Genomic DNA, 14,844 nt, shown 5'->3' with positions numbered 1-14,844 from the left:
TTTGAAGACAGTCCGCTTTTCTTAGGGGACACCTTATTAGTGGCATTAGCCCAGAGCTGCTTGTCTCATACTAAATTAAGCAGTAGGACAAAGTTCTCCAGCATGTTATTTAGCTTATTTGTTGTATGTGGGATTTTTTTTCCTTCTTGTATCATATTACCACCTCATCCAACGAGAATAGTTCAGTTTTATCTATAATTTTGGCAACGTATTTTATTTCCAGCAACGTTCAATTCTTTTAGGTGTTGCAGCTATAAGAGTCCTGGTGGACTTAAAAATAGAAGTAAATATAATACGGGTGAGTGTAAAATGAACTCTTTTGCTTGGAGGCAAAGACCTGAATGTAAACAATTCAGTGTGACTTGGTGAGGCATCAAATCCCAGAGAGCAGCAGCCTCCTCCTGAGCTGTTTATATATCACACTGGTAGCCTGCATCAAGGGGAGGCTTCCAGATACACAGGGCAAGCTAGTGAAAAAGAGGAACATTTCCTTATTGATAACTTATTTTGCTTCCTTGTTTATAGTTTTTACTGATGTTTTGTGTTTGACTTGCTTAGGGGACTTTACGATGCATTTCACATTTTAGCAGAGAGCTAACTTATGCAACTTCTTTCTGGACCAAGTTGTCTTGGCAGCTTTTAGAGACAAAACCCAACTACACAGTAGCAGAGACTACTGTTATTACAGTGTATTTACTGTCCACCTGCAGTTTTTCCACATATGAAAATCTTTGAAAAATGCTTTCCTAGTGAGTTAAATCAGTTAATTTGCCACTAGCTGGCACTGATTAGAATGAAAGTCAATAAATTACCCCAAGTTGAATATGTACTACACTTTCTTCAAAAAGGGGAACTTAGATTTGATTGTATCCACTTCTGCGCTGATTTTCATTGCTAGTTCCTTAGTCTCTTGTTTTTGTATGTTCAAGTCATCTTCCAAGTTTGAGCAAGGAGTTACAACAGAAACATTTTTTGTTACATTTAAAAATAATTTTTGCCATAACCTCTCATGATAACAAATATCAAAATCATTATAGCACTTATGAAACATTTCACTTCTATCTGCATTCATTCTCCCCCACCCTTGTTTCTTTTCTTTTCTTTCTTTCTTTTCTTTTTCTTTTTTTTAATACAGAAAAAGCTATGAATTTTGCCAGGACATTTTAACTGAATACTTTTGTCAACTCTTGTTTAAATCATGCTTTACTGTTAATTGTTGATGTTTCTTAACATTTTAGCTTTCATTTCTAGAGTTCCCTAGATGCTCAGACTAATAGCTAATTATCTGCAAACATTTACCTCTATTAAGGCGATAGACATTCAACAGAGTCACAATAAAGGAGAATTGTATTGACAAAGAAAATTAATAACTTTTGAAACCCAAGACAATATTTCTAAAATAGAATAAGATGAAACCAAGGAATGATGATCTAATATCAGCTTTATGTGCCATTTTTAAGAGTTGTTATTTTTGCACCTATTATTTTATTAAATTTTATTATTGATCACCATTTTTTTTGGTATACAAGGAATTGGATAAAAGGAATTTTTTTCTTTAGTATTCTTCAACTTTTCAGTGAAAAACTAATGGTACAATTATCATGATGATGAGGATGTTGGACTAATGATTACTTTGGAGAATAAAATAGAAAGCTTGGCTGTATATCTAGTAAAAGGTCAATGTTTAAAAAAGAACATGAACGTTTCTAAATGGTTATATGATTCTCAGAAATTTACTCTGATATTTAATTAATTCCATTAATAGCACTTATAAATCACTAACAATAGATGTGTTTGTTATGTTCTTAGTAGATATTATAATACATGTTGGGCTTTGTTCAATAAGCAATAGAGGCTATGAAAAATGATTAAACTTATCAAGAATTGCACAATGTGTGGGCTAGTATCTGATAGGAAAAGAATAAACTCATTTCTGGGAATGAATCACTTGTTATATTTTTAGTACAAAGGAGTAATCCACTGCTTTTACTTTGATAATAATATTAGCTGGATATATTTTATAGTGATATTATTATAATTCCCCCACTCTGACATGTATTTTATGAAACAATCACTATGTATGCCCTCCTGATATTTTCACTCTATTTAAATTCTAAATTATTCATTTTAAGCAAATAACAATATCTTGTATCTGAAATCTGCTGATTTGGGGGTTGTTCGAAGAAATATTATAATCAGAAAAATCTCTTATCTCTGCTTATCCCACACATGAAGTAAAAGGCCAAGTGGATTGGAAATCCCAAGATAAAATTAGGATCCATGAAGTAGTAGGAGAAAATACAGAAACTGAAGTAGAAAAGTTATGCCCTCAAAGTTAAAGGAATGGTGAGAGGAAAACATTACTTCTGAAAAATTCTACAAGCAAAATTAAAAGACAAATGGCAAACTGGAAACAATATTCACAGTATATGTGGAATAAAAAAAGTAAATATTCATAATGTTTAATGAAGTCTCATAAACCAATAAGAAAAAATAAGCTCCCCAATGATTTTTAAAATAGCCACAAATTAAACAAACACCGGAACTCAAAAAGGTGTTCAGGGACCAGGTCATCATCATGACATCATTACCACCACCACAATGACCATGCCCTTAGCATTAGGCTGTTTTCGTGGACCATTTAATTTTCATCACAACCTATGAAGCATACCTTGTTTTTTGAGAAGACACCTGCATACCACATAAGAGCAGAGCCAGGATGATAGACCAGAGTCAGCTCTATCAACTGTGCTGAGACTCCACTTCCCTGCTTCTATAAAGAATTCAAACTTCCTTTTTGAACACTACCTGAATACTGAATAGCTGAATACTGTGGGAAGCCATATGCACTTGAGGAGTTAATAATGGCAGCAACACAGAAAATAAACCACACTAGATGTCAGAAATGAGTCCTGAAGTCAATGCAGGACATGTAACCCTTCAGGACAAAAATGAGAGTGGCTCTGTGACACAGGAGTGAAAGTAGACTTTGAAAAGGAGTGTATTTGAAAGGTGTTTGTCAGTTGCCTGGCTTTACAAAAGTTAGCAAGAAAACAACTGATGTTGTTTTTTAAGCCTCCCCAAACTATCAGTGACTGCCTGCAGCACTCAAGCAGGATTGTGATGGTCAAGGAAACTGAACAGATCTTGCAACATCCAAGCTTTGCTAATAAGACTAACCTTCCCAAACCACCCTGCATCATCCACTTTCACAAAGTATATGGCGCATCACAGTATTGTTTGGGGATATAAAGAAACTAAGGTGTTATCTTATGGGATTTTCTCCTGCGTTGAAATCTTAAGGCTCTTAGTGATTTATTTCTCTTTCCAACATGTAGCAATTCTTGTGAAGTTAGAGATCATTTGGAAAGGTCAAAACACAGTCCCCTTCACCATTGTGAAACCTAACTTCATTTTTGATTGGGGTACACTATTATGTTCCCACTTTGGCACCATTTTTCTTGGGATTTTTCCACGCTGTTGGCAGTATACCAGGTCCCTTTGTGGATTGGAAGATAGGAGAAGCCAGGACTTCTGGCATCAGAACCCCACTGTTTTCCAAGAAGTTACTTTTTTAAAAAAATTTATTTATTTATTCATTTCTTACATACATAACAATAGTGGAGTGCATTACATTCATAATTATCCATTCACAGCACAATTTTTCATAACTCTGTATATAAAGTATGTTCATACCAAATTATGCCATTATACATGAGCTCTCTTATTTATTTATTTATTTATTTATTTTTTGCATACAAAAAAAAAAAGAAGTTACTTTTGATGTCTCCCAGTCTTAGGATCATTGAAGTAGGAGAAGAGTGTTGGGAAAAATGTAGAAGAGGTGGAGTAGATGGAGTGTGGCCTTGATAATGAAGAGCTGAAATGAAAGAAAGGCAGTACCAGCGGGCGAGGTGCCGACCATATGTTGGATGACAGTGGGAACCGCCACACAGGAAGACAGACAGACAGATACACAGACACATACACACACACATACAGGGTGAGAATTCCTGGAGTTTTCTGGTGTGACAAAACAGGATACTTCCTAAGTGCTGGACACAGTTCCAAGTGCTTTTTGAGTAATCATTGAAATTAATTGAACAGTCCTTAACACATGGAATCCACTGAATAAATACCAGTGCAGAGGATGCCTCTCCATTAGTCCTTACAACCACCCCATGAGCTAGGTATTTTTAGCACTTTTATGTTACAGATGAAGAAATCAGAGCCAGAGAGGTCAAGTAATAGCCCCTAAAAGCATATAGTTAGTTAAGAGAGAAAGCTAGGGTGAGCTAACTATCCACCAGACCATCTTGCCTACTCTTCATCTACGCAAAGCTTATTATATGTAAAGAGATGATATTTGTAAAGTGCTTGCGAAGTGCCTAGCATATAATAAACCATTAAAAATGTCAGCAATTATTATGTAATAAGATTTAGAAGACTTTCTGGTGTTTGTCTCCTTCTACAAGACTTTCTGGTGTTTATTTCCTTCTCAGAAATAGTAACGGGGCAGCTTAAGATTTTTCTCATGCACTGTGTGAGAAGAGCTGTTGAGGAGCATGCCCCTTGGAAGGTGGGGAAACCCTGTTTATACCCAAATACTATCAATCAGTTTGACTGGCATAGTTGAAGCTTTCACCTCAAAGAATATGCCTCTTTGAAATGTTCTCCCTATAGAGCTGCATAACCCTGACTTTCTGACAGAGAGCCACTGCTGCTAATGGTACTAATGAGAGCAAATGAAATCCCCTTCTATGCTTTGTACTTGAATAATATGTCAATTTGTTCATTGCCATCTTGCTAGGAATTAAATACTCTGACATTTTTATAACCTAAGGGAGCAAATGAGAGGTTGGCAGCCAGGATAGGGGAATCAGGCCAGAGGCTGGCCAGAGCTTAGTCATAGGGAGTGGATGGGTAACAGAGTCAAGGTCAAGAGAGTGGCTCTAGCATAGCACAGTCAGACCCTAGAACAGAGTCAAGTACAAACTGCCTTCTGATCTCTTTTCCCTGTGATGCAGGTTTGCTGGGGGTGGGTTGGTTGTCATCCTCTGCACTGGAAGAATGTTATGGAAAACCAGGCTTGAAATCTAACTGAAACAAGAATACCAGCAGATGCAGAATTAAAGCTACTGAAACATTATGGATGCCAGGCAGTGTGAGAACAACGCCTCGGTGCTGCTGGATTTCCTGGGGAGGAGGGTACTGCTGTAGGCCATGCGTGATGACTAGGCAACAGATGGAGGCAGCGGAGGTTTGAGGACACTGTGACTCAGGACAGCGGAAATGTGGGGACTCTAGAGGTGTACAGGAGGCTGCAGAAAGGAGAGGGCAAAGAAGGGCTTCATCTGAGGGCCCAGCAGTTGCCTTGCCATCTGCCTCTGTCTCCTGTGGCTCCCGTTGTCTTTATCTGTGACCTTAGATGAGAATTCAAAGGGTTTTAATGTCACTGGGCAAGTGCACCAAGCTGACTACCCCAATAAGGGGACAAGGAAGGCAGAGTAAAGGGATGCACCAGCTGTCACCACCGCTATTCCTAGAGAAGGATGCCGCAGGGGTGTGGGGCTGGGAAGCCTCACTAGAGGTGTGTCCTCTGCCTTGTCACCCATCTCAAGTTGCTGCCTCTCCATGAGCTTAAGTGGTCCTGGTTTCTGTCAGTTATTAGGGAATGTGTTCATAATGGCAGAGATTCATGGGGTCTCTGACATTACCTCTGCAAATATTTTATGTAGCTTATTATCTAGAAAAGTAAGGAGCTTTTACTAACCATAAAAATTAATAACTGTATGGTGACTTACTGTTCACAAGGTGTTGCAATTACATTATAGTTGAGTCTTCACCAATCCTGGAAGGTAGATAGCACCATCATTTCCTCTTAAAGCTGAAGGGAAAGCAAGTTCAGGAGCTTCCTTAGTGGCACTGGCTTAACTAGCAAAGCACAGATTTTTATTTACTGGTTTACCAACCCCATACTTCTTCCCTCAGCACCCTCCCCTCTTGAAAAGTTTCTTCAATGATAGACATTCACTTTTAGAAAATTGGCATTACAAAGAGCTTTTGTAGTTTTTCAGAATATTATTTAAATTAGATCCTCTTTTCACTTTCAAGGGGACTCAGATACGCTGTAGGTATTTAATAAGTGCTAACTGCCTGATTGTTGTCTTTCTGCACTCTTCAAAAGTGATCATTCTGATTCTTACACATTGGATGAAAACGTTTCTTATTTTAGATAGAAAAAAAAAGTAATTACAATTTGCAGTGTGGAAAAGAGATCAGAAAAAGTAAACGTGAACCTGTTCTTTTTGATTTAAGAAAATAATCTAACATGTAACCTAAAAGAGAGGACGTCAAGTAACCGGAAAACAGGGCAGACATTTTGGACCTATCAGAGCCAATAAAAGGAAATTATTATGAGCCCCACACTGTTCTCCCCCACATATCCACATAACAATCAATCACTATACACGTCTAAGTTGCCTATGAGAGGCCCTGATATCTCTGCAGTGTGTTTTGTATCATGTGCCATCTGTATTCTTGACAGTCCCTGATTCCCAGAATTGCCCTTGAGTCCAGCTCTCTTTTTTGCCTTCCAGAGACATCAGAAATATTCTAACCCCTGGCTAATTCTCTGTAAGAATCAGTGATTAAAATCTGGGCCAAAGAAGGTAGAGCAGATGATTGTCAGCAATAGGCGTTCTAATTGGGCTCAAATGAAGCTAGTATTGCAGCTGTTTGAGTTTGATTTTGTTTATACTTTTACTTAAAATTAAAAAATATGAATTGCAATGGTTATTACCTTTGATATCCAAAATTGTATTAAAATAATCCTTTGCATTTAAATATTCTCTTGTGATAATAAGGGTAAAATCTGGAATTTTTTGATTAGGGCTAGGGTCAGGCAAGAAAAGAATATTAAAATCAAGAGGAACTTATCTTGCTAGCTATTAAATACTTCATAAAGCTATAATTATAATTAAGTTGAACTATAATTAAAGAAGGTATTAGTCTAGACAAAACCTAGAATACAAACAAATACTTGCATGTGTATTAAGATGTGCTAGAGAAAGCTGTGCATATTCATAAGGAAGATTATTATTATTATACAGTAAATAATATTAAAAAGGAAAAGAGTGTTTATACAACTAAACAAATTCTAGATTAGAGTTAAATATTTATAATAAATCAAGCTATAAGAATTAATAATATAGAGGAATTTTAAACAGCCTTGTTGTGATATAGTTGGGAATAAACTATACTATTTAAGGTGCAAAATTTAATGTTTTGATACAATGTATATGCCTTCAATCCTCTCTAGAGTCAGGATCATGAACATATCTATCATCATCAAAGGTCTCCTCCAGTTCTTTGGTAATTCTTCTCCCCACTCCTCCCAGGCAACCCCATATCTGCTTTCAGTCACTAGAGATTAGTTTGAATTTTCTAGAATGTATCTAAATGAAATAACATAGTACATACTTTATTGTTTGATTTCTTTGACTCAGTATAATTATTTTGGGATTCCTCCAAGTCGTTGTATATATCAATGCTATGATCAATTCTAATACTTTATTTTTTCTACACTCACCTGTTGATGGACATTGGGGTTGTTTCCAGTTTTTGACTATTATAAATAAAACCACTGAGAACATTCATATGAAAATTTGAAATGATCCATGAAAGAAAAAGGGCTTGATAATAGAAAAATTAAGATTAATAGCAGAAAAGGAAGTTGTGTTTGACAACATTAACATTGTAAATTTCTGCGTATCAGAAAATGTCATTAATAACATTACAGGTTAAATGCTAGCCAATGTATGCTAGCTGACAATGGTAAGAACTACCTATAAAGAGGCATCAAAACTGTTGTATTCATTAACCTAAAAGATGGACACTATCATCCCTGTTCAGGATGGTCCAGTGCCACAGGCTATATACTAAGCCATTGTTCTGTGCTGCCTCCCTGAGTGGAGAAGAGCATAGAGCACATAGATGGGATGCTGTCAAGGAAAAGATTAATATCCTGATGCAGAAAATTACTTACGAAACACAATGGAAATGATCTGTAAAATGGATATGTCTGATACACATATATATCAGATGGTAGATCACTAACCTTAATACATAAAGAATTTGTGCAAATGTGCAGGAAAATAATAAGACACTTGTAAAATGGGAAAATAACATAACTAGGTAGTTCACAGCCAAGAGAAAGGAAAAACTATATGAAATATTAACTTCATTTTAATCAAAGAAATTAAAAATAAAATCACACTATGACAACTATCTAATGAATATTTTTAGATATATTATTGGGTTGTTTTGCTTTTTTAATAGTGGTAAAATTTAATGTTAGTGAAGTTAGAAAGCATTCTCATTCTTCATTGGTGGGAGTGTAAATTAATGTAATAATTCTGAAAAGCAATTTGGCATATCAGTATGGATCTACGGCTTGAAAATAATTACACCCTTTGATAAAAAATTATTTTAAAATCATCTAAAGAAATAATCTGAAATGGATACAAAGGGTTATGTACAGAGGATCTTTTTATAGAATTTTTTACAGCTATAAAAATTGAAAACAACCAAATACCTTATAAGAGGAAAGTGAATAGCTAAAATTATTCCAAACCTGAGAAATCCTATATAGCCTGTATAGAGGTTTCCCTAAGTATTTTCATAAACTATTGGTAGAGTGTGAATTTCTACAAATTTTTCTGGAGAATATTTGGTGGTATTTTTAATTGATTTAACATGAATATGACCATTAGCATAATAATTCTTTTTAGGAATTATCTAAAATGAAAATATTTTTGCCCCAAAATTTACAAACAAGTATTATTTGAAACATGAAATTTTAAAAACAAAAGTCAGAATAAAAAAGAAGGAGAGGGAATGTTGGAAAGGGAGTAAGACAGAGGTCAATGACAAAATCTAACAGGTATAAGAACAAATATTTTACAAAATCATTCAATCCTCATGAAAGTATTAAATTATGATGTCCACTTTTAAATAAAGAAATTGAAGGTAAAAAAAATAAGCTATTTGCTCAAGAACGTGCAGGTAGTATATGGCAGCCAGGTTATTTGAAATACGGTGTCTAACTCCATGGGCAAACCTCTGATGGAGCTTTTCTTTTTCTATGAGTGAGAAATGGCAAGAGGGCAACCAAGTTTTAATTAACCGGATTAACCACCTAGGTGTCAGGTTGCTACCCTCTCCCTTGAGAACTCTGCTTAGAGAAGAACTAACCAAGTGAATAACCCCTCAAAGTATGTGCATTAGGTAAAATGTTGGATACTTTCCAATTGAGCAGAGGATTTAAATATATTTTAAAAAGAATTTCACACTAAAATTTTAAAACTTTTTTTGAAGTAAGTTGGCACATTCCATATTTGGCACTCCAGTGTATTTTCGAGAGCCTACTAGGCATTCACAAAGATAGAAAAGTAAACACAGTCTAAATTGGGAGACAAAGAAAAGACAGAAGATGGGAGATTCAAGGTGGAGAGACATAAATGGCAACCCAGGAATAATAGTCTTTGTAGATTTGGCAGTTCCCCAGCCAAAGCAGACAGCCTAAAAGGAACCTCGGGTTATTTATACCTGCTGAGGATTTACTAAACCTAGTGATTAAACCTCCAGAACACACTACAGAAGTTCAGGAAAGCTTTAAGGCTTCAAGGTTTGTGTTTCCTTAACCTTCTTGTTTCCTGTCCTTGGCTCTGCCTGAAAAAAAAAAAAAAACTCGTCTCTCCAAAGTTCCAAGGAATAATTTCAAAAATAAATGTAGGCATTTGCTTTGACCAGGACATTATGTCCCGGTTTTCTTTCCAGAGCCTACAGGATGCACAAGTTGCTCTTGAAGTCTGTCCGCAGCCCACCAAATGCAAGCTCTGCACTTGCTCCCTGCTGAGTGGCCATGCTTGGCAAAGCTGCACTTGGTAGATAATGCCATAGAAGAGCAGCTGGAGGAGGATTGCGGAGTTAAAAGCATTGACAAAGCCTCTGGATTTATTTAGCACAGTGTATTTCATTCTTCATTCAGAAGGAGTAAAATTCCATATATTAGGTAATGATTGTAAAGTGCTTTGAACTTGAAGCATTAAAGCAGAATGCAATTGCTAGGGCTCTAAGGTGAGAATGGTCAACTGTATCCTGATCATTCAGGAACTCATTTCTTCCAGAGCAAGACAAGAGGAGAAGTGTTGTGTGTGGCCTTGTGTACTTCTTGACAAAAAAAAAAAATAGGAAATATAGCAAAGTAGGAAAATATAGACTACTGGACTCAGATTTGGATTCAAATATAATTTCCATGAATTAAGTGGCTCTGGGATGTCTCTGAGTCTCATGTCCTCATTTGAATAACTCAGCCTATTGAGGATTCACACAAAGTTGCTTTGAACCCATTCCCACAACTTTTGGGAGTTCTTAAGGTTACTGTCTCCTACCCGATTATTCCTCTGGCCCTGATGTCTCTGCATGTTGTGCTTTCTTTGTCCCCATTATTATATTGCAAGTGAAGCTGTGTCCCCATGCCATCAAAGAAAGCACTCATGTATGGTGTATCCAGTAACATTGCTGAAGGTTAGTGATTGGCAAGGATAGGGAGACTGGAGAGGTCCACAGCCACCTTCATCTCTCCAGTAAAATCCATCTTCTTGTTCACTCACATATGCCTCCAGCTTGCTTAGGAATGTGAATTTTTTTTTTATCTTACTATGAAGAGAAATTTTGCTCTCTTCTGTTCTTGTTCCCAACTTTCATACACAAGTGCATCAAGATGCTAGCAAAACAGAGGGTCTTCGGATGGTCTCTTCAGAAGACATATGAGATCATAAATAGAAAAACGGAGGTTTCCTTTATCTTTAAAAATTGGCAATAAAAACCTTGCTATTTTCTAAGATTAGTGTAAATTTTTGGTGTAAAGGGTGCACGGTACTTTTTATATAATGTATGATACATGGTGCATAATTAGTGATAATGGTGATGACTCTGGAGTGGATAGTAGGTGTTTGCAGTAACTGTAATTCTCTGAATATCATTTGTCACAATTATAATGAATTATTTTTGTAATCATGTTTTAATGTCTGTCCACCTCCCCACCACCACTACTAAGACTGCTCCCTTCCCTGAAGGCAGAAACTATTTCTGTTTTGTTTACCACTGTATGTCACCAATGCCTCCTAACATGTGGCACATAGATAGGGAAATGGGCAGGTATTACTTGTGGAAGATTTTTCTCTTTGTTTAGAGTTGTAACTTTATATAGAGAAATGACAGGACAGACAAATGAAGGTGAAGTCATTTAGGATGTTTTTGGAATGTTGTCAGTTCTTAAGAGTTTGGGAAAGATTTACAGGGCCTTAATAATTTCTTTATTTACTTCATATTTCTAAGCATTTTTTCCTCTTACCACCCCCTTAGTCTGCTCCCTATGTTAGGTTTATCAGTATCAATGAAGCTGAGAAAAAGATAATATTTGTTTGCCAGCCCCAGCATTGTCTCTTTAACCCAAACCATGACCATTAGGTTTTCAGATTATCCCAAGAAAGCCTATTTTACCCATAATTTAAAATATATATATATTTTTTTAAATACTTGAGGCTTTTTTCCCTAATGTTTTTCTGTGGCGAGTATTCTGTGTTTTTTAACGACCTTGTTGAGTCACCTTATAATCTAACTTTAATATTACAGTATTTTCTAATTAGGAAAATATATTCTGTGCCACAGTGAAGCTTGTACATTAACTTTAGGAACATGCCTTATTCCTGTACTGCAGTCACCTGCAGGTGCCGAGACAGCACAATCCAAATCAAAGACACGGATTCGCAGCCACCTTTCTCACTGATCCTCTCTCTCATCTAAAATAAGAACTCAGGGTTACAGAAATGGATTTCAAACAATAGGAAGGCTGGGAGCCTAAACCGGCTAGACTCTGCCCTCCTTTTTCTACCAGAGCAACTCCTGCTAGGCTCACGTTGAGAAATTCATCTGAATAAAAGATTTCATGGCAAAAATTAAAATTAGAAATCTGGAGTAAAGACTCTTCTGTTATCCCAGTCAAAGAAAATGAAATCACCCAATAAATATCTTCAGAGTCTAAAGCTCTATGTTAGTAGTAAGAATACCTGATAAAATGCAGGATGCCCAGTGAAATTTCAGTTTCAGATAAACAATGAGCAATTTTTTAATAAACATATGTCATATTCAATATTTGGGCCATACTTACACTAAAAAGTATATATATATATTTTTTAATTTGCTAAGACTTTATATGTTAGGCGCTCTGGGTAGGAAGGGTAGACACCAAGAACACAAAGACAGATTGTAAAGTTGAACTTTTTCTGTTGGTTTTCTTGTATTATTATTACTCATTGGTATGACTCTTGGAAATTCATTGCACTATCTCGATGCCTTGTGTCACATCACAACACAATGTCATCCACTGACCAGCCAGAAGAGGCAGCTCTCTCTGGATCTGGTTTTTAAGGTTCTCTGTTTACACAGGACCACCAAAAGTGCATGAAATGCCAACCACATCTGTACCTTCAACTCTTTCTTTTGTTACCTCACGCAGGATCTCTGGCCAAAAAGGCACTATTCCCTGTACCTTTGGAGTTTATTTCTAATTTAAAGATTGAAGCCAATGGGAAAATGGAGTTCAATACACAGAACTTAAATATACAGTGAATATACCCAGAGGACACGTGTGCCGCAGAATTGGACAACGCTGGTGACTAATTACTATAGCTTGTAGTTGTGCTTTCCAATTGGCTAACACTGCTAAAAGTTATAATTACAAGAGAACAACACCGCACTATAAACTCTAAAATGTCACTGTCCCTAGCAAGTATTCACATGCTGTGAAGACTCCTATGTGGGCATATGCTACTTGTCAGTTGTCTCCCTTGGTTGGAGATTTCATTTCTAAAATATGTGGGAGAGTCTTTTCAAATGAATCACATATAAGCCATAATTAATATGAATAAATCAACCCAGAAAAAAATTAGGGTGTCTATTTCCCATTGATATTATAGCAAAGAAGCAGTTGTCACCAAATGTAGAACGTAATGGGTTTCCATGACCATTGTGTCATGGATCTTAAAATGGAGCCACAAATAGGAGGAAAAATCAAATTCCAGGTGTTCTAACACCCCTAGAGTAGACAGAAGATGGAGTCAGCATTATAAAGGTAAAAATCTTCACATTCTGAAATTTAAGCCTGCATTTAGAGGCCTTGAATTTATTGGAATGAGAAGACATTGCCCACATGCTCTTAAGCTATTCAAAATGATGCATTTGTAATAAGAATTATTTTATGAACTTTCACGAAATATTCATAGTACATTTAGGCCCAAAACAGTGTGAATCTACCATGTCACTTGAGAATAGGTTCTGTTTAAAAATAGAGATGGAAATTCAGTAGTGAATCTGTAAAAAAAAATTTTAAAAATGTTTCTTTCTAGTGCTAGGAATGACAGAATCTGGGGAATACCTTTCTACTTACTTCTCATACACTTTGATCTTCCTCCTTTGCTGAACATCCTCAGTTTTGTCAGAAAGGGCATAAGATACTGCAGGGCAACACTTCTCGCTTCTATGGCTTACAAAGTCGCTCCGTTCAAAATTGGGAAGTAGTAAAAGTTAATTTGTTTTCATTTTTAAACAGCTGTACAGTGTGAAAGTACTCATATTCTAAGGGCATTTGGCTTCTTTGAAAATATCTATATATTTGGCTTCTTTGAAAATTAACCACTTGGGGCTGATCTGAAACAGGACTATTTTTGATGTACATGAAAAGCTATCTTAATCATCAAAGAAAGAGAGCTAGCTAACATTTATTAAAGAAATTGAGTCAAGTTACACCTGTGAAGGCTATTATCTAAATTCACATCCGCAAACAACATACGGTTTAAAATTTAAAAATACATGTGTATTCAAAATTATTTTGCAGAATGATGGTGAAACCTCACTTACTTAATAGAAATCTTAATTGTTTCTCTTAAGATGGTCTTCTTTTACTGCATTTCCCATCTCTTAAAAATATCTTTAAAGCCATAAAAATGAAAGTGAATGATTCTTCTCATTTTCTTTGTAAGTAGTTTCTCTTAGCTCCAACTGAATCACCTATGTAATGTCCTCTTACAGTGTAGACAACCAAGGGCTGTTAGACAGAGATGGCTGTCAGTTCCTGGGAATTGCTAGTTCTCAGTTCTCATTACTAGTCCCTCTAGGTCAAATCTTCTAAGGTTTGGTCTCTCCATCTCTGATTCATCCTGAGTATTTACAGTTGAATTAAAATTCCTGAATTCAATTAATTTAATCCTCATTAACTTCTGGGCACAGAAATCTGCTCATGTTCCTTCTTGCCTCCTCTGTGATGTGTAAGCCACTCAGCCAACCTGCAGCCCATGTAGTGCTCTTACCTTTATTCTTCCAGGCATCCGAGGTGCTGGTGAGCATCAACGAGACAGCGCATGCCCGTGTGAAACTGATAGTGCTGTGAGGGATCCAGACACACAAGTTCATAAAATATTTCATGACGGCAATTGTGATAACTGTCATGAAAGGGATTTATGGGGGCATCATGCAAGTAGAATACTGGAGTGTAACAGAGAAATTGGCAAAAGCTGCCCTGGAGTAAAGATGCTAACTGGTACTGGTCAGGTTCAGGGTTGAGAAGGGAAAAGAATATTCCTGGCAAAGGAATTAGCGACAGGAAAGCCCCGGGGGCATGTGTGACTACAGCACAGTGTGTGAACAGATGCATGGACCTCGAATAAACCTAGGAGCCAGATGGCGCAGGACCTCCAAAGCCACTTTAAGGATTTTGGACCT

The 14,844-nt window shown here is 36.4% G+C and overlaps 1 protein-coding gene across 36 annotated transcripts in view; it reads left to right on the top strand.

Annotated features, from left to right (window-relative positions):
- The window catches only part of Dtna (dystrobrevin alpha), a 315,681-nt gene that overhangs the window by 150,900 nt on the left and 149,937 nt on the right, over positions 1–14,844 (top strand). The window lies entirely within an intron of this gene.

The sequence above is a fragment of the Marmota marmota genome, unplaced genomic scaffold (genome assembly GCF_001458135.2).
Source record: "Marmota marmota marmota unplaced genomic scaffold, marMar, whole genome shotgun sequence".
Classification (NCBI taxonomy): Eukaryota; Metazoa; Chordata; class Mammalia; order Rodentia; family Sciuridae; genus Marmota; species Marmota marmota.
Note: the sequence above shows the minus strand (reverse complement) of the source record. Positions and strands in the feature narration are given on the sequence as shown.